Source organism: Petromyzon marinus, chromosome 77 (assembly GCF_048934315.1).
Source record: "Petromyzon marinus isolate PM22_M1 ecotype Great Lakes invasive population chromosome 77, UKy_Petmar_22M1.pri1.0, whole genome shotgun sequence".
In the NCBI taxonomy this organism is placed as follows: domain Eukaryota; kingdom Metazoa; phylum Chordata; class Hyperoartia; order Petromyzontiformes; family Petromyzontidae; genus Petromyzon; species Petromyzon marinus.
Window position 1 is genome coordinate 2,313,965 of NC_133743.1, and position 20,001 is coordinate 2,333,965.

The window sequence follows — 20,001 nt, forward strand, 5'->3', positions numbered from 1 at the left end:
TTTTGTTCGCACGACGATTCGATTCACACGGTGTGTGTGTGTGTGCGCGCGCTTCGTCCGTGGGAAACAATTTGTCAAACCGGTCGATTCGGGTTTGGGTGAGGGTTTAATTATCCAATTTAAATAATAATAATGATTGTTGTTATTAATTAATTATCGTTAATTGCATAATAATAATATTTCAACATAATTAATTGGTAATTGATGATCAAATTGAAGTTATTGATTTATATATCGAAAGAAGAAGAAGAGGAATTAAAAAAACGTTCCGGGTTGCCATTTTTTTACTTTCACGGCCCTTAGCAACGAAGGCAACAGCCTGCGGCTCGCCTAAGAAGCAAACCCCACCACCACCACCACCCCCACCACAAAAATCGCTGCAATCGTTTAAATTAACAAAAAATTAACGAGCAAGTAAGGCGCCGGAGTCACACGGAAGGCGTCTTTGATCGGTGAGCGACGTGCCGTTGTGAAATTTTATTTATTTTTAACAAATAAATTCTGCGCGGGATGTGTGCGCCGTCATAGCAACGGGCGTTCGCTGGGTGCGTTACGATCTTATAAGCGGCTATTAAAACCGTTTAAAGACGATAAGTTTATAACGCCCCCTTCGTAATAGTCAAATAATTAACAATAACGTGGGGTGGGATGGGGTGGGGAAATTCTTTGGGGTTGTTTTAAAATCGCGTAAATGATCATTGAGAATTCTGACGTGATTGCCCATTAACATGCGAACGTTTAAAACGATTTAAATCTTGACTTAAAGCTTTAGTGACTGCATGAATTAATATTCTTGGGTCTTTGGGTAAAAGTCACGTAGATAGGTTCGAATAAAAGAATTTAAAATATATATTTTTTATTTAAAAAAACAAAAATACGTTTCTATCATAACGTAAGCGATCAAAAGTCGTGATTGGTTTTTTTCCTCCGTTATATTTTTTTAAAATTATTTTTTTTTATTTGAACCTATCTACGTGACTTTACGCGAAAGACCCCCCCCAAAAAAAATGTGTAAAGATTTTTGTTTACATTAACGTAATTAAACTTTTCTCTGCGTGTGTATCGATAACATTTGGCGTAAATCGATCGATCGTGATCGTGTTTAATAAACGGGCTGAGCAAGTTTAAATGTTTTAATATTCTTTGAAATTATTAACAGAGCGATAGTTAAGTTGCAATGTCAATTAATAAACCTTGTCGTGAACATACGTAACTAAAGTTGATGCTTTAAATTGCGTTGAAGTCTACGTAGGCCTACCACAACTATATCTAATTATTATTATTATTTGTAATAATTATTCACAAAGCGATAGTTAAGTTACAATGTTAATGATAAACATTGTCGTGAACATACATAACTAAAGTTTATATTTAAAGTTGCGTTAAAGTCTACGTAGGCCTACCCAGGCACAGATCACCAAAATTATATCTGATAATTTAAATTGTTGTAATTACACTAATTAACAAAGTGATTATTACGTTACAATTTCTGTATGAGTGTGAGTCTCTGTGGGTCTCTATGAGTCTCTGTGAGTGTGAGTCTCTGTGGGTCTCTATGAGTGTGGGTCTCTATGAGTGTTAGTCTCTGTGGGTCTCTATGAGTGTGAGTCTCTGTGGGTCTCTATGAGTGTGAGTCTCTGTGGGTCTCTATGAGTGTGGGTCTCTGTGGGTCTCTATGAGTGTGGGTCTCTGTGGGTCTCTATGAGTGTGGGTCTCTGTGGGTCTCTATGAGTGTGGGTCTCTGTGGGTCTCTATGAGTGTGGGTCTCTGTGGGTCTCTATGAGTGTGGGTCTCTGTGGGTCTCTATGAGTGTGGGTCTCTGTGGGTCTCTATGAGTGTGGGTCTCTGTGGGTCTCTATGAGTGTGGGTCTCTGTGGGTCTCTATGAGTGTGGGTCTCTGTGGGTCTCTATGAGTGTGGGTCTCTGTGGGTCTCTATGAGTGTGGGTCTCTGTGGGTCTCTATGAGTGTGGGTCTCTGTGGGTCTCTATGAGTGTGAGTCTCTGTGGGTCTCTATGAGTGTGGGTCTCTGTGAGTGTGGGTCTGTGTGGGTCTCTATGGGTCTCTATGAGTGTGGGTCTCTGTGGGTCTCTATGAGTGTGAGTCTCTGTGGGTCTCTATGAGTGTGGGTCTCTGTGGGTCTCTATGAGTGTTAGTCTCTATGGGTCTCTATGAGTGTGAGTCTCTGTGGGTCTCTATGAGTGTGGGTCTCTGTGGGTCTCTATGAGTGTGGGTCTCTGTGGGTCTCTATGAGTGTGAGTCTCTGTGGGTCTCTATGAGTGTGGGTCTCTGTGGGTCTCTATGAGTGTGGGTCTCTGTGGGTCTCTATGAGTGTGGGTCTCTGTGGGTCTCTATGAGTGTGGGTCTCTGTGGGTCTCTATGAGTGTGGGTCTCTGTGGGTCTGTATGGGTCTCTGTGGGTCTCTGTGGGTCTCTATGAGTGTGGGTCTCTGTGGGTCTCTATGGGTCTCTATGCGTGTGGGTCTCTGTGGGTCTCTATGAGTGTGAGTCTCTGTGAGTCTCTGTGGGTCTCTATGAGTGCGAGTCTCTGGGGGTCTCTATGGGTGTGGGTCTCTGTGGGTCTCTATGAGTGTGAGTCTCTGTGAGTCTCTGTGGGTCTCTATGAGTGCGAGTCTCTGTGGGTCTCTATGAGTGTGGGTCTATGTGGGTCTCTATGAGTGTGAGTCTCTGTGGGTCTCTGTGGGTCTCTGTGAGTGTGGGTCTCTGTGGGTCTCTATGGGGCTCTATGGGTCTCTGGGTCTCTATGGGTTTCTATGAGTCGCTATGGGTCTCTGTGAGGCTCTATGGGTCTTTATGGGTCTGTATGGGTCTCTGTGAGTCTCTGTGGGTCTCTGTGGGTCTCTGTGAGTCTCTATGAGTCTCTATGGGTCTGTGAGTCTCTGTGGGTCTCTATGGGTCTCTGTGGTTCTCTGTGGGTCTCTATGAGTGTGGGTCTCTATGGGTCTCTATGGGTCACTGTGAGTGTGAGCCTCTATGGGTCTCTATGAGTGTGGGTTTCTATGGGTCTCTGTGAGTGTGAGTCTCTGTGGGTCTCTATGAGTGTGGGTCTCTATGGGTCTCTATGAGTGTGGGTCTCTATGAGTGTGGGTCTCTATGGGTCTCTATGAGTGTGAGTCTCTATGGGTCTATGGGTCTCTATGAGTGTGGGTCTCTGTGGGTCTCTGTGAGTGTGGGTCTCTATGGGTCTCTATGAGTGTGAGTCTCTATGGGTCTATGGGTCTCTATGAGTGTGGGTCTCTGTGGGTCTCTGTGAGTGTGGGTCTCTATGAGTGTGGGTCTCTGTGGGTCTCTGTGAGTGTGGGTCTCTATGGGTCTCTATGAGTGTGAGTCTCTATGGGTCTGTGGGTCTCTATGGGTCTCTATGGGTCTCTATGGTTCTCTATGGGTCTCTGTGGGTCTCTGTGGGTCTCTGCACTGTCTCTGCACTGTCTCTGCACTGTACCTGCACTCTCCCTGCACTCTCCCTGCACTCTCCCTGCACTGTCCCTGCACTGTCTCTGCACTGTCTCTGCACTGTACCTGCACTCTCCCTGCACTCTCCCTGCACTGTCTCTGCACTACCTTTGCGAAAATCGATTTTATTTTTATTTATTTTATTTTTTTCATTTCAGGAGACAGCCACGGGGAGTTTTAGTCGGAGTCGCCATGGGGGACCTGAGCCAGCAGAATCTGGGTGAGTCCACCCTTTGGTAGTCCACCTTGTGGTAGTCCACCTTCCACTCTGTGGTAGTCCACCTGCCACTCTGTGGTAGTCCACTCTGTGGTAGTCCACCTGCCACTCTGTGGTAGTCCACCTTCCACTCTGTCGTAGTCCACTCTGTGGTAGTCCACTCTGTGGTAGTCCACCTTGTGGTAGTCCACCTTCCACTCTGTGGTAGTCCACCTTCCACTCTGTGGTAGTCCACTCTGTGGTAGTCCACCTTCCACTCTGTCGTAGTCCACTCTGTGGTAGTCCACCTTGTGGTAGTCCACCTTCCACTCTGTGGTAGTCCACTCTGTGGTAGTCCACCTTGTGGTAGTCCACCCTTTGGTAGTCCACCTTGTGGTAGTCCACCTTCCACTCTGTGGTAGTCCACCTGCCACTCTGTGGTAGTCCACTCTGTGGTAGTCCACCTTCCATTCTGTGGTAGTCCACCTTCCACTCTGTAGTAGTCCACCTTCCACTCTGTAGTAGTCCACCTTCTACTCTGTAGTAGTCCACCTTCCACTCTGTAGTAGTCCACTCTGTGGTAGTCCACTCTGTGGTAGTCCACCTTCCTCTCTGTGGTAGTCCACTCTGTGGTAGTCCACCTTCCACTCTGTGGTAGTCCACTCTGTGGTAGTCCACCTGCCACTCTGTGGTAGTCCACTCTGTGGTAGTCCACCTTCCACTCTGTAGTAGTCCACCTTCCTCTCTGTGGTAGTCCACTCTGTGGTAGTCCACCTTCCACTCTGTAGTAGTCCACCTTCCACTCTGTGGTAGTCCACTCTGTGGTAGTCCACCTTCCACTCTGTGGTAGTCCACCTTCCACTCTGTGGTAGTCCACTCTGTGGTAGTCCACCTTCCACTCTGTAGTAGTCCACCTTCCACTCTGTGGTAGTCCACCTTCCACTCTGTGATAGTCCACTCTGTGGTAGTCCACTCTGTGGTAGTCCACCTTCCACTCTGTAGTAGTCTACCTTCCTCTCTGTGGTAGTTCACTCTGTGGTAGTCCACCTTCCACTCGGTGGTAGTCCACCTTCCACTCTGTAGTAGTCCACCTTCCACTCTGTGGTAGTCCACCTTCCACTCTGTGGTAGTCCACTCTGTGGTAGTCCACCTTCCACTCTGTAGTAGTCCACCTTCCACTCTGTAGTAGTCCACTCTGTGGTAGTCCACCTTCCACTCTGTAGTAGTCCACCTTCCTCTCTGTGGTAGTCCACTCTGTGGTAGTCCACTCTGTGGTAGTCCACCTTCCTCTCTGTGGTAGTCCACTCTGTGGTAGTCCACCTTCCACTCTGTAGTAGTCCACCTTCCACTCTGTAGTAGTCCACCTTCCTCTCTGTGGTAGTCCTCTCAGTGGTAGTCCACCTTCCACTCTGTAGTAGTCCACCTTCCTCTCTGTGGTAGTCCACTCTGTGGTAGTCCACCCTGTGGTAGTCCACCTTCCACTCTGTGGTAGTCCACCCTGTGGTAGTCCACCTTCCACTCTGTGGTAGTCCACCTTCCACTCTGTGGTAGTCTACTCTGCGGTAGTCCACCTTTTGGGAGTCCACCTTCCACTCTGTGGTAGTCCACCCTGTGGTAGTCCACTCTGTGGTAGTCCACCTTCTGCTCTGTGGTAGTCCACCTTCCACTCTGTGGTAGTCCACCTTCCATTCTGTGGTAGTCCACCTTCCACTCTGTCGTAGTCCACCTTCTGCTCTGTGGTAGTCCACCTTCCACTCTGTGGTAGTCCACCTTCCACTCTGTCCTAGTCCACCTTCCACTCTGTCGTAGTCCACCTGCCTAGTAATGTATAGTATAGTGTATAGTGTAGTAGTGTATAGTGTAGTAGTGAATAGTGTAGTGTATAGTGTAGTAGTGTATAGTGTAGTAGTGTATAGTGTAGTAGTGTATAGTGTAGTGTATAGTGTAGTGTATAGTGTAGTAGTGTATAATGTAGTAGTGTATAGTGTAGTGTATAGTGTAGTAGTGTATAGTGTAGTAGTGTATAGTGTAGTAGTGTATAGTGTAGTAGTGTATAGTGTAGTGTATAGTGTAGTGTATAGTGTAATGTATAGTGTAGTGTCTAGTGTATAGTATAGTATAGTGTGTAGTGTATAGTGTAGTGTGTAGTGTAGTGTGTAGTGTATAGTGTAGTGTATAGTGTAGTGTATAGTAGTGTAGTGTATAGTAGTGTAGTGTATAGTAGTGTAGCGTATAGTGTAGTGTATAGTGTGTAGTGTAGTAGTGTATAGTGTGTAGTGTAGTAGTGTATAGTGTAGTGTATAGTAGTGTAGTGTATAGTGTAGTGTATAGTGTAGTGTATAGTGTACAGTGTGTAGTGTATAGTGTAGTGTATAGTGTAATGTATAGTGTAGTGTGTAGTGTAGTGTATAGTGTAGTGTATAGTGTAGTGTATAGTGTAGTGTATAGTGCAGTGTATAGTAGTGTAGTGTATAGTGTAGTGTATAGTGTAGTGTATAGTGTACAGTGTGTAGTGTATAGTGTAGTGTATAGTGTAATGTATAGTGTAGTGTGTAGTGTAGTGTATAGTGTAGTGTATAGTGTAGTGTATAGTGTAGTGTATAGTGCAGTGTATAGTGTAGTGTATAGTAGTGTATAGTATAGTGTAGTGTATAGTAGTGTAGTGTATAGTGTAGTGTATAGTGTAGTGTATAGTGTACAGTGTGTAGTGTATAGTGTAGTGTATAGTGTAATGTATAGTGTAGTGTGTAGTGTAGTGTATAGTGTAGTGTATAGTGTAGTGTATAGTGTAGTGTATAGTGCAGTGTATAGTGTAGTGTATAGTAGTGTATAGTATAGTGTAGTGTATAGTGTAGTGTATAGTGTAGTGTATAGTGTGTAGTGTACAGTGTGTAGTGTAGTAGTGTATAGTGTAGTGTATAGTGTAGTAGTGTATAGTGTAGTGTGTAGTGTAGTGTATAGTGTAGTGTATAGTGTAGTAGTGTATAGTGTAGTAGTGTAGTAGTGTATAGTGTAGTAGTGTATAGTGTAGTAGTGTATAGTGTAGTGTATAGTGTAATGTATAGTGTAGTGTGTAGTGTATAGTATAGTATAGTGTGTAGTGTATAGTGTAGTGTGTAGTGTAGTGTGTAGTGTATAGTGTAGTGTATAGTGTAGTGTATAGTAGTGTAGTGTATAGTAGTGTAGTGTATAGTAGTGTAGCGTATAGTGTAGTGTATAGTGTGTAGTGTAGTAGTGTATAGTGTGTAGTGTAGTAGTGTATAGTGTAGTGTATAGTAGTGTAGTGTATAGTGTAGTGTATAGTGTAGTGTATAGTGTGTAGTGTACAGTGTGTAGTGTATAGTGTAGTGTATAGTGTAATGTATAGTGTAGGGTGTAGTGTAGTGTATAGTGTAGTGTATAGTGTAGTGTATAGTGTAGTGTATAGTGCAGTGTATAGTGTAGTGTATAGTAGTGTATAGTATAGTGTAGTGTATAGTGTAGTGTATAGTGTGTAGTGTACAGTGTGTAGTGTAGTAGTGTATAGTGTAGTGTATAGTGTGTAGTGTAGTAGTGTATAGTGTAGTGTATAGTGTAGTGTATAGTGTAGTGTAGTGTATAGTGTAGTGTATAGTGTAGTGTATAGTATATAGTATAGTATAGTGTACAGTGTGTAGTGTATAGAGTAGTGTATAGAGTAGTGTATAGTGTAGTGTATAGTGTAGTGTATAGTGTAGTGTATAGTAGTGTATAGTGTAGTGTATAGTGTAGTGTATAGTGTAGTAGTGTATAGTGTAGTGTATAGTGTAGTAGTGTATAGTGTAGTGTATTGTGTAGTAGTGTATAGTGTAGTAGTGTATAGTGTAGTGTATAGTGTAGTGTATAGTAGTGTATAGTCTAGTGTATAGTAGTGTATAGTGTAGTGTATAGTAGTGTAGTGTATAGTGTAGTGTATAGTGTAGTGTATAGTGTAGTGTGTAGTGTATAGTGTAGTGTATAGTGTAGTGTATAGTAGTGTATAGAGTAGTGTATAGTAGTGTATAGAGTAGTGTATAGTTTAGTGTATAGTGTAGTGTGTAGTGTAGTGTATAGTGTAGTGTATAGTGTAGTGTATAGTGTAGTGTATAGTGTAGTAGTGTATAGTAGTGTATAGTGTAGTGTATAGTGTAGTAGTGTATAGTAGTGTATAGTGTAGTGTATAGTAGTGTATAGTGTATAGTATAGTGTAGTGTATAGTGTAGTAGTGTATAGTGTAGTAGTGTATAGTGTAGTGTATAGTGTAGTGTATAGTGTAGTGTATAGTGTAGTAGTGTATAGTGTAGTAGTGTATAGTGTAGTAGTGTATAGTGTAGTGTATAGTGTAGTGTATAGTGTAGTGTATAGTGTAGTAGTGTATAGTGTAGTAGTGTATAGTGTAGTGTATAGTGTAGTGTATAGTGTAGTGTATAGTGTAGTAGTGTATAGTGTAGTGTATAGTGTAGTGTATAGTGTAGTAGTGTATAGTGTAGTGTATAGTGTAGTAGTGTATAGTGTAGTAGTGTATAGTGTAGTAGTGTATAGTGTAGTGTATAGTGTAGTGTATAGTAGTGTATAGTGTAGTGTATAGTAGTGTATAGTGTAGTGGATAGTAGTGTAGTGTATAGTGTAGTGTATAGTGTAGTGTATAGTGTAGTGTATAGTGTAGTGTATAGTGTATAGTGTAGTGTATAGTGTAGTGTATAGTAGTGTATAGAGTAGTGTATAGTAGTGTATAGAGTAGTGTATAGTTTAGTGTGTAGTGTAGTGTGTAGTGTAGTGTATAGTGTAGTGTATAGTGTAGTGTATAGTGTAGTGTATAGTGTAGTGTATAGTGTAGTAGTGTATAGTGTAGTGTATAGTGTAGTGTATAGTGTAGTAGTGTATAGTAGTGTATAGTGTAGTGTATAGTGTAGTGTATAGTGCAGTGTATAGTGTAGTGTATAGTGTAGTGTATAGTGTAGTGTATAGTGTAGTAGTGTATAGTAGTGTATAGTGTAGTGTATAGTGTAGTGTATAGTGTATAGTATAGTGTAGTGTATAGTGTAGTGTATAGTGTATAGTATAGTGTAGTGTATAGTGTAGTGTATAGTGCAGTGTATAGTAGTGTAGTGTATAGTGTAGTGTATAGTGTAGTGTATAGTGTACAGTGTGTAGTGTATAGTGTAGTGTATAGTGTAATGTATAGTGTAGTGTGTAGTGTAGTGTATAGTGTAGTGTATAGTGTAGTGTATAGTGTAGTGTATAGTGCAGTGTATAGTGTAGTGTATAGTAGTGTATAGTATAGTGTAGTGTATAGTAGTGTAGTGTATAGTGTAGTGTATAGTGTAGTGTATAGTGTACAGTGTGTAGTGTATAGTGTAGTGTATAGTGTAATGTATAGTGTAGTGTGTAGTGTAGTGTATAGTGTAGTGTATAGTGTAGTGTATAGTGTAGTGTATAGTGCAGTGTATAGTGTAGTGTATAGTAGTGTATAGTATAGTGTAGTGTATAGTGTAGTGTATAGTGTAGTGTATAGTGTGTAGTGTACAGTGTGTAGTGTAGTAGTGTATAGTGTAGTGTATAGTGTAGTAGTGTATAGTGTAGTGTGTAGTGTAGTGTATAGTGTAGTGTATAGTGTAGTAGTGTATAGTGTAGTAGTGTAGTAGTGTATAGTGTAGTAGTGTATAGTGTAGTAGTGTATAGTGTAGTGTATAGTGTAATGTATAGTGTAGTGTGTAGTGTATAGTATAGTATAGTGTGTAGTGTATAGTGTAGTGTGTAGTGTAGTGTGTAGTGTATAGTGTAGTGTATAGTGTAGTGTATAGTAGTGTAGTGTATAGTAGTGTAGTGTATAGTAGTGTAGCGTATAGTGTAGTGTATAGTGTGTAGTGTAGTAGTGTATAGTGTGTAGTGTAGTAGTGTATAGTGTAGTGTATAGTAGTGTAGTGTATAGTGTAGTGTATAGTGTAGTGTATAGTGTGTAGTGTACAGTGTGTAGTGTATAGTGTAGTGTATAGTGTAATGTATAGTGTAGGGTGTAGTGTAGTGTATAGTGTAGTGTATAGTGTAGTGTATAGTGTAGTGTATAGTGCAGTGTATAGTTTAGTGTATAGTAGTGTATAGTATAGTGTAGTGTATAGTGTAGTGTATAGTGTGTAGTGTACAGTGTGTAGTGTAGTAGTGTATAGTGTAGTGTATAGTGTGTAGTGTAGTAGTGTATAGTGTAGTGTATAGTGTAGTGTATAGTGTAGTGTAGTGTATAGTGTAGTGTATAGTGTAGTGTATAGTATATAGTATAGTATAGTGTACAGTGTGTAGTGTATAGAGTAGTGTATAGAGTAGTGTATAGTGTAGTGTATAGTGTAGTGTATAGTGTAGTGTATAGTAGTGTATAGTGTAGTGTATAGTGTAGTGTATAGTGTAGTAGTGTATAGTGTAGTGTATAGTGTAGTAGTGTATAGTGTAGTGTATAGTGTAGTAGTGTATAGTGTAGTAGTGTATAGTGTAGTAGTGTATAGTGTAGTGTATAGTGTAGTGTATAGTAGTGTATAGTCTAGTGTATAGTAGTGTATAGTGTAGTGTATAGTAGTGTAGTGTATAGTGTAGTGTATAGTGTAGTGTATAGTGTAGTGTGTAGTGTATAGTGTAGTGTATAGTGTAGTGTATAGTAGTGTATAGAGTAGTGTATAGTAGTGTATAGAGTAGTGTATAGTTTAGTGTATAGTGTAGTGTGTAGTGTAGTGTATAGTGTAGTGTATAGTGTAGTGTATAGTGTAGTGTATAGTGTAGTAGTGTATAGTAGTGTATAGTGTAGTGTATAGTGTAGTAGTGTATAGTAGTGTATAGTGTAGTGTATAGTAGTGTATAGTGTATAGTATAGTGTAGTGTATAGTGTAGTAGTGTATAGTGTAGTAGTGTATAGTGTAGTGTATAGTGTAGTGTATAGTGTAGTGTATAGTGTAGTAGTGTATAGTGTAGTAGTGTATAGTGTAGTAGTGTATAGTGTAGTGTATAGTGTAGTGTATAGTGTAGTGTATAGTGTAGTAGTGTATAGTGTAGTAGTGTATAGTGTAGTGTATAGTGTAGTGTATAGTGTAGTGTATAGTGTAGTAGTGTATAGTGTAGTGTATAGTGTAGTGTATAGTGTAGTAGTGTATAGTGTAGTGTATAGTGTAGTAGTGTATAGTGTAGTAGTGTATAGTGTAGTAGTGTATAGTGTAGTGTATAGTGTAGTGTATAGTAGTGTATAGTGTAGTGTATAGTAGTGTATAGTGTAGTGGATAGTAGTGTAGTGTATAGTGTAGTGTATAGTGTAGTGTATAGTGTAGTGTATAGTGTAGTGTATAGTGTATAGTGTAGTGTATAGTGTAGTGTATAGTAGTGTATAGAGTAGTGTATAGTAGTGTATAGAGTAGTGTATAGTTTAGTGTGTAGTGTAGTGTGTAGTGTAGTGTATAGTGTAGTGTATAGTGTAGTGTATAGTGTAGTGTATAGTGTAGTGTATAGTGTAGTAGTGTATAGTGTAGTGTATAGTGTAGTGTATAGTGTAGTAGTGTATAGTAGTGTATAGTGTAGTGTATAGTGTAGTGTATAGTGCAGTGTATAGTGTAGTGTATAGTGTAGTGTATAGTGTAGTGTATAGTGTAGTAGTGTATAGTAGTGTATAGTGTAGTGTATAGTGTAGTGTATAGTGTATAGTATAGTGTAGTGTATAGTGTAGTGTATAGTGTATAGTATAGTGTAGTGTATAGTGTAGTGTATAGTAGTGTATAGTGTATAGTATAGTGTAGTGTATAGTGTAGTGTATGCTGAACCGTGCTAACCAGCGCCTCGCCCCTCCCCCAGGCATCACCCTGGGAGTCTTCATCTCCCTGCTGATGACGATGGTGGTGTTGGTATAGTAGTGTAGTGTATTGTAGTGTATAGTGTAGTGTATAGTGTAGTGTATAGTATAGTGTAGTGTATAGTGTAGTGTATAGTGTAGTGTATAGTGTAGTGTATAGTAGTGTATAGTGTAGTAGTGTATAGTGTAGTAGTGTATAGTGCATAGTATAGTGTAGTGTATAGTGTAGTGTATAGTGGTGTATAGTGTATAGTATAGTGTAGTGTATAGTGTAGTGTATAGTGGTGTATAGTGTATAGTATAGTGTAGTGTATAGTGTAGTGTATGCTGAACCGTGCTAACCAGCGCCTCGCCCCTCCCCCAGGCATCACCCTGGGAGTCTTCATCTCCCTGCTGATGACGATGGTGGTGTTGGTTCTGTACGTTTACCGCCCGCTGAGGCCGGGGGCCTAACCTCGTCACGGCCGACACCTCCTCAGCCTCCTCAGCCTCCTCTTCCTCGTCATTACACCTCCTCTGCCAACAAAAAACTTAAACATTTTCTGACAAAGGGATTCATGTTTGTAGCATTAACCACACAATACCTGCAGTCAAAATGCCAACAAAAAAAAACATTAATATGATCATACACGATGGGTGGCATTGTCCTCGACACTGATTGGTCCACACCAAGGGGGGACGGCTTTCTCTTTAGCCTCCAGCCAAGTGGTGTTAGACCACCAGATGACGACTCCAAAAGGCGTTCACACAGCTCAGAGACAACACCGCTAGCAGAGTAACGAGGGCTCAGGGGTGACCATCCACATCATCATTGGGCCTCACTCTTTGGTTCTATTGGGTAAAGTCACGTAGTAGGTAAAAAATAAAATAACAAAAATCACAACGTTTCGGCCACAACACAAGCGGCCTTCATCAGGTGAAGGGACGAGGCTGTCTGGTAGGACAGCGCTGGAGTGGGAGAAGCCACGCTCAGATCGCGACCTTTAAGCTGTGTTAGAAGTAAAACACCAAGCGCCTTGACAAAGGAATTAGCATAGAATTTAGCATTGAAATGGCTCATCGAAATAGCTACGTTAAAGTATACACATCCGCAGAGGCACCCCTTGACAAAGGAATTAGCATATAATTTAGCATTGAAATGGCTCATCGAAATAGCTAAGTTAAAGCATACACATCCGCAGAGGTACCCCTTGACAAAGGAATTAGCATAGAATTTAGCATTGAAATGGCTCATTGAAATAGCTAAGTTAAAGCATACACATCTGCAGAGGTACCCCTTGACAAAGGAATTAGCATAGAATTTAGCATTGAAATGGCTCATTGAAATAGCTAAGTTCAAGTATACACATCTGCAGAGGTACCCCTTGACAAAGGAATTAGCATAGAATTTAGCATTGAAATGGCTCATCGAAATAGCTAAGTTAAAGTATACACATCCGCAGAGGTACCCCTTGACAAAGGAATTAGCATAGAATTTAGCATTGAAATGGCTCATCGAAATAGCCAAGTTAAAGTGTACACATCCGCAGAGGTACCCCTTGACAAAGGAATTAGCATATAATTTAGCATTGAAATGGCTCATCGAAATAGCTAAGTTAAAGTATACACATCCGCAGAGGCACCCCTTGACAAAGGAATTAGCATAGAATTTAGCATTGGAATGGCTCATCGAAATAGCTAAGTTAAAGTATACACATCCGCAGAGGCACCTCTTGACAAAGGAATTAGCATAGAATTTAGCATTGAAATAGCTGAGTGATTAGCTTGTAACTGGTCACAGAAATAGCTGTGTTAAAGTCAGGCCTCCTTTACCACTACCAATATGTAATAATAATAACAGTGTTTTCCCCCTTTTCTCTGGCAGCAAAACTGAAACCTTTTCTGACAAGGGGATTCATGTTGTAGCATTAACCCACTAATACCTGCAGTGAAAAATGCAAACATAAAACAACACACACACACACAACCTTGGTGTTAGCTCGACTTTGAACCATTGTTATAGTAAGAACTTATCCTTGGTTCTTTCGGTAAAGTCACGTTGAAGGGGAACAATAAAATAATAAAAAATATATAAAACAATAAAAATTCTCACGACGTTTCGACTTTGACGGCTTCTTACCCTTGGTTTTATTTCACACCTGATGATGACTGTTTGTGTTACGGTCGAAACGTCGTGAGGATTTTATTGTTTTGTATATATATATTTTATTTATTATTTTATCGTTTCACTTTCAACGTGACTTTACCGAAAGCACCAAGAATATGAATCACTGCAGTCACGAACGCTTTAAATCATAGTAGGACTTGTTTACCGCTTATTTAAGATTTTAGATTCCTATACGTGTTGGAACGTATGCACCATCCTGCCAAAGTAAATTCCGTGTCCTGTGTGAAGTTTCATGGCGAATGAAACCCTTTTGTGATTCTGATTCTGACACTATGATAGTACACGATGGGTGGCATTGTCCTCGACACTGATTGGTCCACAGCAAGGGGGACGGCTTTCTCTTTAGCCTCCAGCCAAGTGGTGTTAGACCACCAGATGACGACTCCAAAAGGCGTTCACACAGCTCAGAGACAACACCGCTAGCAGAGTAACGAGGGGCTCGGGGTGAGCATCCACATCATCATTAGATCTCCTTTGCCCAGTACCAAAATGTAATAATAATAATTACAGTGTTTTCCCCCTTGTTTCTACCAACAAAACTGAAACTTTTTGACAAAGGGATTCATGTTGTAGCATTAACCACCAATACCTGCAGTCAAAATGCAAACATAAAACACAAACTCTGATAACATGATAATATTTGATGCATTGTCCTCGACACTGATTGGTCCACAGCAAGGGGGACGGCTTTCTCTTTAGCCTCCAGCCAATTGGTGTTAGACCACCAGATGACGACTCCAAAAGGCGTTCACACAGCTCAGAGACAACACCGCTAGCAGAGTAACGAGGGGCTCAGGGTGAGCATCCACATCATCATTAGATCTCCTTTGCCCAGTACCAATATGTAATAATAATAATTACAGTGTTTCCCCCCTTGTTTCTACCAACAAAACTGAAACTTTTTGACAAGGGGATTCATGTTTACCGCATTAACCCACTAATACCTGCAGTGAAAAATGCAAACACAAAACAACACACACACACAACCTTGGTGTTAGCTCGACTTTGAACCATTGTTAAAGTAAGAACTTATCCTTGGTTCTTTCGGTAAAGTCACGTTGAAGGGGAACAATAAAATAATAAAAAATATATATAAAACAATAAAAATTCTCACGACGTTTCGACTTTGACGGCTTCTTACCCTTGGTTTTATTTCACACCTGATGATGACTGTTTGTGTTACGGTCGAAACGTCGTGAGGATTTTATTGTTTTGTATATATATATTTTATTTATTATTTTATCGTTTCACTTTCAACGTGACTTTACCGAAAGCACCAAGAATATGAATCACTGCAGTCACGAACGCTTTAAATCATAGTAGGACTTGTTTACCGCTTATTTAAGATTTTAGATTCCTATACGTGTTGGAACGTATGCACCATCCTGCCAAAGTAAATTCCGTGTCCTGTGTGAAGTTTCATGGCGAATGAAACCCTTTTGTGATTCTGATTCTGACACTGTGATAGTACACGATGGGTGGCATTGTCCTCGACACTGATTGGTCCACACCAAGGGGGGACGGCTTTCTCTTTAGCCTCCAGCCAAGTGGTGTTAGACCACCAGATGACGACTCCAAAAGGCGTTCACACAGCTCAGAGACAACACCGCTAGCAGAGTAACGAGGGGCTCAGGGTGAGCATCCACATCATCATTAGAACTCCTTTGCCCAGTACCAATATGTAATAATAATAATTACAGTGTTTCCCCCCTTGTTTCTACCAACAAAACTGAAACTTTTTGACAAGGGGATTCATGTTGTAGCATTAACCCACTAATACCTGCAGTGAAAAATGCAAACATAAAACAACACACACACACAACCTTGGTGTTAGCTCGACTTTGAACCATTGTTAAAGTAAGAACTTATCCTTGGTTCTTTCGGTAAAGTCACGTTGAAGGGGAACAATAAAATAATAATAAAAAAATATATATAAAACAATAAAAATTCTCACGACGTTTCGACTTTGACGGCTTCTTACCCTTGGTTTTATTTCACACCCGATGATGACTGTTTGTGTTACGGTCGAAACGTCGTGAGGATTTTATTGTTTTGTATATATTTTTATTTATTATTTAATCGTTTCACTTTCAACGTGACTTTACCGAAAGCACCAAGAATATGAATCACTGCAGTCACGAACGCTTTAAATCATAGTAGGACTTGTTTACCGCTTATTTAAGATTTTAGATTCCTATACGTGTTGGAACGTATGCACCATCCTGCCAAAGTAAATTCCGTGTCCTGTGTGAAGTTTCATGGCGAATGAAACCCTTTTGTGATTCTGATTCTGACACTATGATACACTACACTATACACTACACTATACACTACACTGTAACACTATACACTACACTGTAACACTATACACTACACTATACACTACACTACTATACACTACAACTATACACTACTATACACTATACTGTAACACTATACACTATAACACTATACACTCCACTACTATACAATCCACTACTATACACTACACTATACACTACGCTATACACTACACTATGCACTACACTACTATACACTACACTATTACACTATACACTACACTACTATACACTATACACTACACTCCACTACTATACACTACACTATTACACTATACACTACACTACTATACACTACACTATACACTACTACTACACTATCCACTACACTATTATACACTACACTATACACTACACTACTATACACTACACTTACACTATACACTACACTACTACACTACACTATTACACTATACACTCCACTACTATACACTACACTATTACACTATACAGTACACTATACACTACACACTACTGTACACTACACTATACACTACACACTACACTACTATACACTACACTACTAGATTATACACTACACTACTATACACTACACTATACACTACTAGATTATACACTACACACTACACTATACACTACACTACTGTACACTACACTATACAGTACACTATACACTACTAGATTATACACTACACTACACTATACACTACTGTACACTACACTATACAGTACACTATACACTACTAGATTATACACTATACTACACACTACACTATACACTACACTACTGTACACTACACTACTATACACTACACTATACACTACTAGATTATACACTTCATAATAAAGGTTTTTGGGGGTTAGATCGCGTTATTTATAAGTGTGTCGTAACCCTCCACCACCCGACACGGCCAAGCAGCAAAATAAAGTGTCACGTTGACAGAAGACAAATTAGTTCACTACTTTAGCCCCCACACCGGTGGTGTTGTTGAAGAGTGAATCCACAACATTGTGTGGTGGTGGTGGTGGTGGTTGTGTGGTTGGGTGGTTGGGTGGTTGGGTGGTTGGTTGGTTGGGTGGTTGGTTGGGTGGTTGGTTGGTGGGGTGGTTGGTTGGGTGGTTGGTTGGGTGGGTGGTTGGGTGGTTGGGTGGTTGGTTGGGTGGTTGGGTGGTTGGTTGGGTGGTTGGTTGGGTGGTTGGTTGGTTGGGTGGTTGGTTGGGTGGTTGGTTGGGTGGTTGGTTGGGTGGGTGGGGTGGTTGGTTGGGTGGTTGGTTGAGTGGTTGGTTGGTTGGGTGGTTGGTTGGGTGGTTGGTTGTGTTGGTTGGTGGGGTGGTTGGTTGGGTGGTTGGTTGGGTGGTTGGTTGGTTGGGTGGTTGGTTGGGTGGTTGGTTGGGTGGTTGGTTGGGTGGTTGGTTGGGTGGGTGGGGTGGTTGGTTGGGTGGTTGGTTGAGTGGTTGGTTGGTTGGGTGGTTGGTTGGGTGGTTGGTTGTGTTGGTTGGTGGGGTGGTTGGTTGGGTGGTTGGTTGGGTGGTTGGTTGGGTGGTTGGTTGGGTGGGTGGGGTGGTTGGTTGGGTGGTTGGTTGGGTGGTTGGTTGGTTGGGTGGTTGGTTGAGTGGTTGGTTGGTTGGGTGGTTGGTTGTGTTGGTTGGTGGGGTGGTTGGTTGGGTGGTTGGTTGGGTGGTTGGTTGGGTGGTTGGTTGGGTAGGTGGGGTGGTTGGTTGGGTGGTTGGTTGGGTGGTTGGTTGGTTGGTGGTTGGTTGAGTGGTTGGTTGGTTGGGTGGTTGGTTGTGTTGGTTGGTGGGGTGGTTGGTTGGGTGGTTGGTTGGGTGGTTGGTTGGGTGGGTGGGGTGGTTGGTTGGGTGGTTGGTTGGGTGGTTGGTTGGTTGGGTGGTTGGTTGAGTGGTTGGTTGGTTGGGTGGTTGGTTGGGTGGTTGTGTGGGGTGGTTGTGTTGGTTGGGTGGTTGGGTGGTTGGGTGGTTGGTTGGTTGGGTGGTTGGTTGGGTGGTTGGTTGGTTGGGTGGTTGTATTGGTTGGTTGGGTGGTTGGTTGGGTGGTTGGGTGGTTGGTTGGTTGGGTGGTTGGTTGGGTGGTTGGTTGGTTGGGTGGTTGGTTGGGTGGTTGGTTGGGTGGTTGGGTGGTTAGTTGGGTGGTTGGTTGGTTGGTTGGGTGGTTGGGTGGTTGGGTGGGTGGTTGGGTGGTTGTGTTGGGTGGTTGGTTGGGTGGTTGGTCGGTGGGGTGCTTGGGTGGTGGTTGGGTGGTTGGTTGGGTGGTTGTGTTGGGTGGTTGGGTGGTTGGTTGGGTGGTTGGTTGGTGGGGTGGTTGGTTGGGTGGTTGGGTGGTTGGTTGGTTGGGTGGTTGGTTGGTTGGTTGGGTGGTTGGTTGGGTGGTTGGGTGGTTGGTTGGTTGGGTGGTTGGGTGGTTGGTTGGTTGGGTGGGTGGTTGGGTGGTTGGTTGGGTGGTTGGGTGGTTGGTTGGGTGGTTGGGTGGGTGGTTGGTTGGTTGGGTGGTTGGTTGGGTGGTTGGTTGGTTGGGTGGTTGGTTGGGTGGTTGGTTGAGTGGTTGGTTGGTTGGGTGGTTGGTTGGGTGGTTGGTTGGGTGGTTGGTTGGGTGGTTGGTTGGGTGGGGTGGTTGGTTGGGTGGTTGGTTGAGTGGTTGGTTGGTTGGGTGGTTGGTTGGGTGGTTGGTTGTGTTGGTTGGTGGGGTGGTTGGTTGGGTGGTTGGTTGGGTGGTTGGTTGGGTGGTTGGTTGGGTGGGTGGGGTGGTTGGTTGGGTGGTTGGTTGGGTGGTTGGTTGGTTGGGTGGTTGTTGAGTGGTTGGTTGGTTGGGTGGTTGGTTGTGTTGGTTGGTGGGGTGGTTGGTTGGGTGGTTGGTTGGGTGGTTGGTTGGGTGGGTGGGGTGGTTGGTTGGGTGGTTGGTTGGGTGGTTGGTTGGTTGGGTGGTTGGTTGAGTGGTTGGTTGGTTGGGTGGTTGGTTGTGTTGGTTGGGGTTGGTTGGGTGGTTGGTTGGGTGGTTGGTTGGGTGGTTGGTTGGGTGGTTGGTTGGGTGGGGTGGTTGGTTGGGTGGTTGGTTGGGTGGTTGGTTGGTTGGGTGGTTGGTTGAGTGGTTGGTTGGTTGGGTGGTTGGGTTGGGTGGTTGGGTGGTTGTGTGGGGTGGTTGTGTTGGTTGGGTGGTTGGGTGGTTGGGTGGTTGGTTGGTTGGGTGGTTGGTTGGGTGGTTGGTTGGTTGGGTGGTTGTGTTGGTTGGGTGGTTGGGTGGTTGTATTGGTTGGTTGGGTGGTTGGTTGGGTGGTTGGGTGGTTGGTTGGTTGGGTGGTTGGTTGGGTGGTTGGTTGGGTGGTTGGGTGGTTAGTTGGTTGGTTGGTTGGTTGGTTGGGTGGTTGGTTGGTTGGGTGGGTGGTTGGGTGGTTGTGTTGGGTGGTTGGTTGGGTGGTTGGTCGGTGGGGTGCTTGGGTGGTGGTTGGGTGGTTGGTTGGGTGGTTGTGTTGGGTGGTTGGGTGGTTGGTTGGGTGGTTGGTTGGTGGGGTGGTTGGTTGGGTGGTTGGGTGGTTGGTTGGTTGGGTGGTTGGTTGGTTGGTTGGGTGGTTGGTTGGGTGGTTGGGTGGTTGGGTGGTTGGTTGGTTGGGTGGGTGGTTGGGTGGTTGGTTGGGTGGTTGGGTGGTTGGTTGGGTGGTTGGTTGGGTGGGTTGGGTGGTGGTTGGGTGGTTGGGTGGTGGGGTGGTTGTGTGGGGTGGTTGTGTGGGTGGTTGTGTTGGGTGGTTGGTTGGGTGGTTGTGTGGGGTGGTTGTATTGGTTGGGTGGTTGGTTGGGTGGTTGTGTGGGGTGGTTGTATTGGTTGGTTGGTTGGGTGGTTGGTTGGTTGGGTGGTTGGTTGGGTGGTTGGGTGGTTGTGTTGGGTGGTTGGGTGGTTGGGTGGTTGTGTGGGGTGGTTGTATTGGTTGTATTGGTTGGTTGGGTGGTTGGTTGGGTGGTTGTATTGGGTGGGTGGTTGGGTGGTGGGGTGGTTGGGGGGGGGCTGGGGAGGTTAAAAACCGAAACGTCGACGGCCGAG

At 43.0% G+C, this 20,001-nt stretch overlaps 1 long non-coding RNA gene across 1 annotated transcript; it reads left to right on the forward strand.

The window, feature by feature from the left end:
- The first annotated feature begins 294 nt into the window (after positions 1-294).
- Positions 295-15,912, forward strand: LOC116938016 (uncharacterized). The gene is made up of 3 exons (XR_004402108.2): positions 295-452; positions 3,630-3,691; positions 11,851-15,912. It is a non-coding gene; the product is annotated as an uncharacterized LOC116938016 (long non-coding RNA).
- Positions 15,913-20,001: the final 4,089 nt, after the last annotated feature.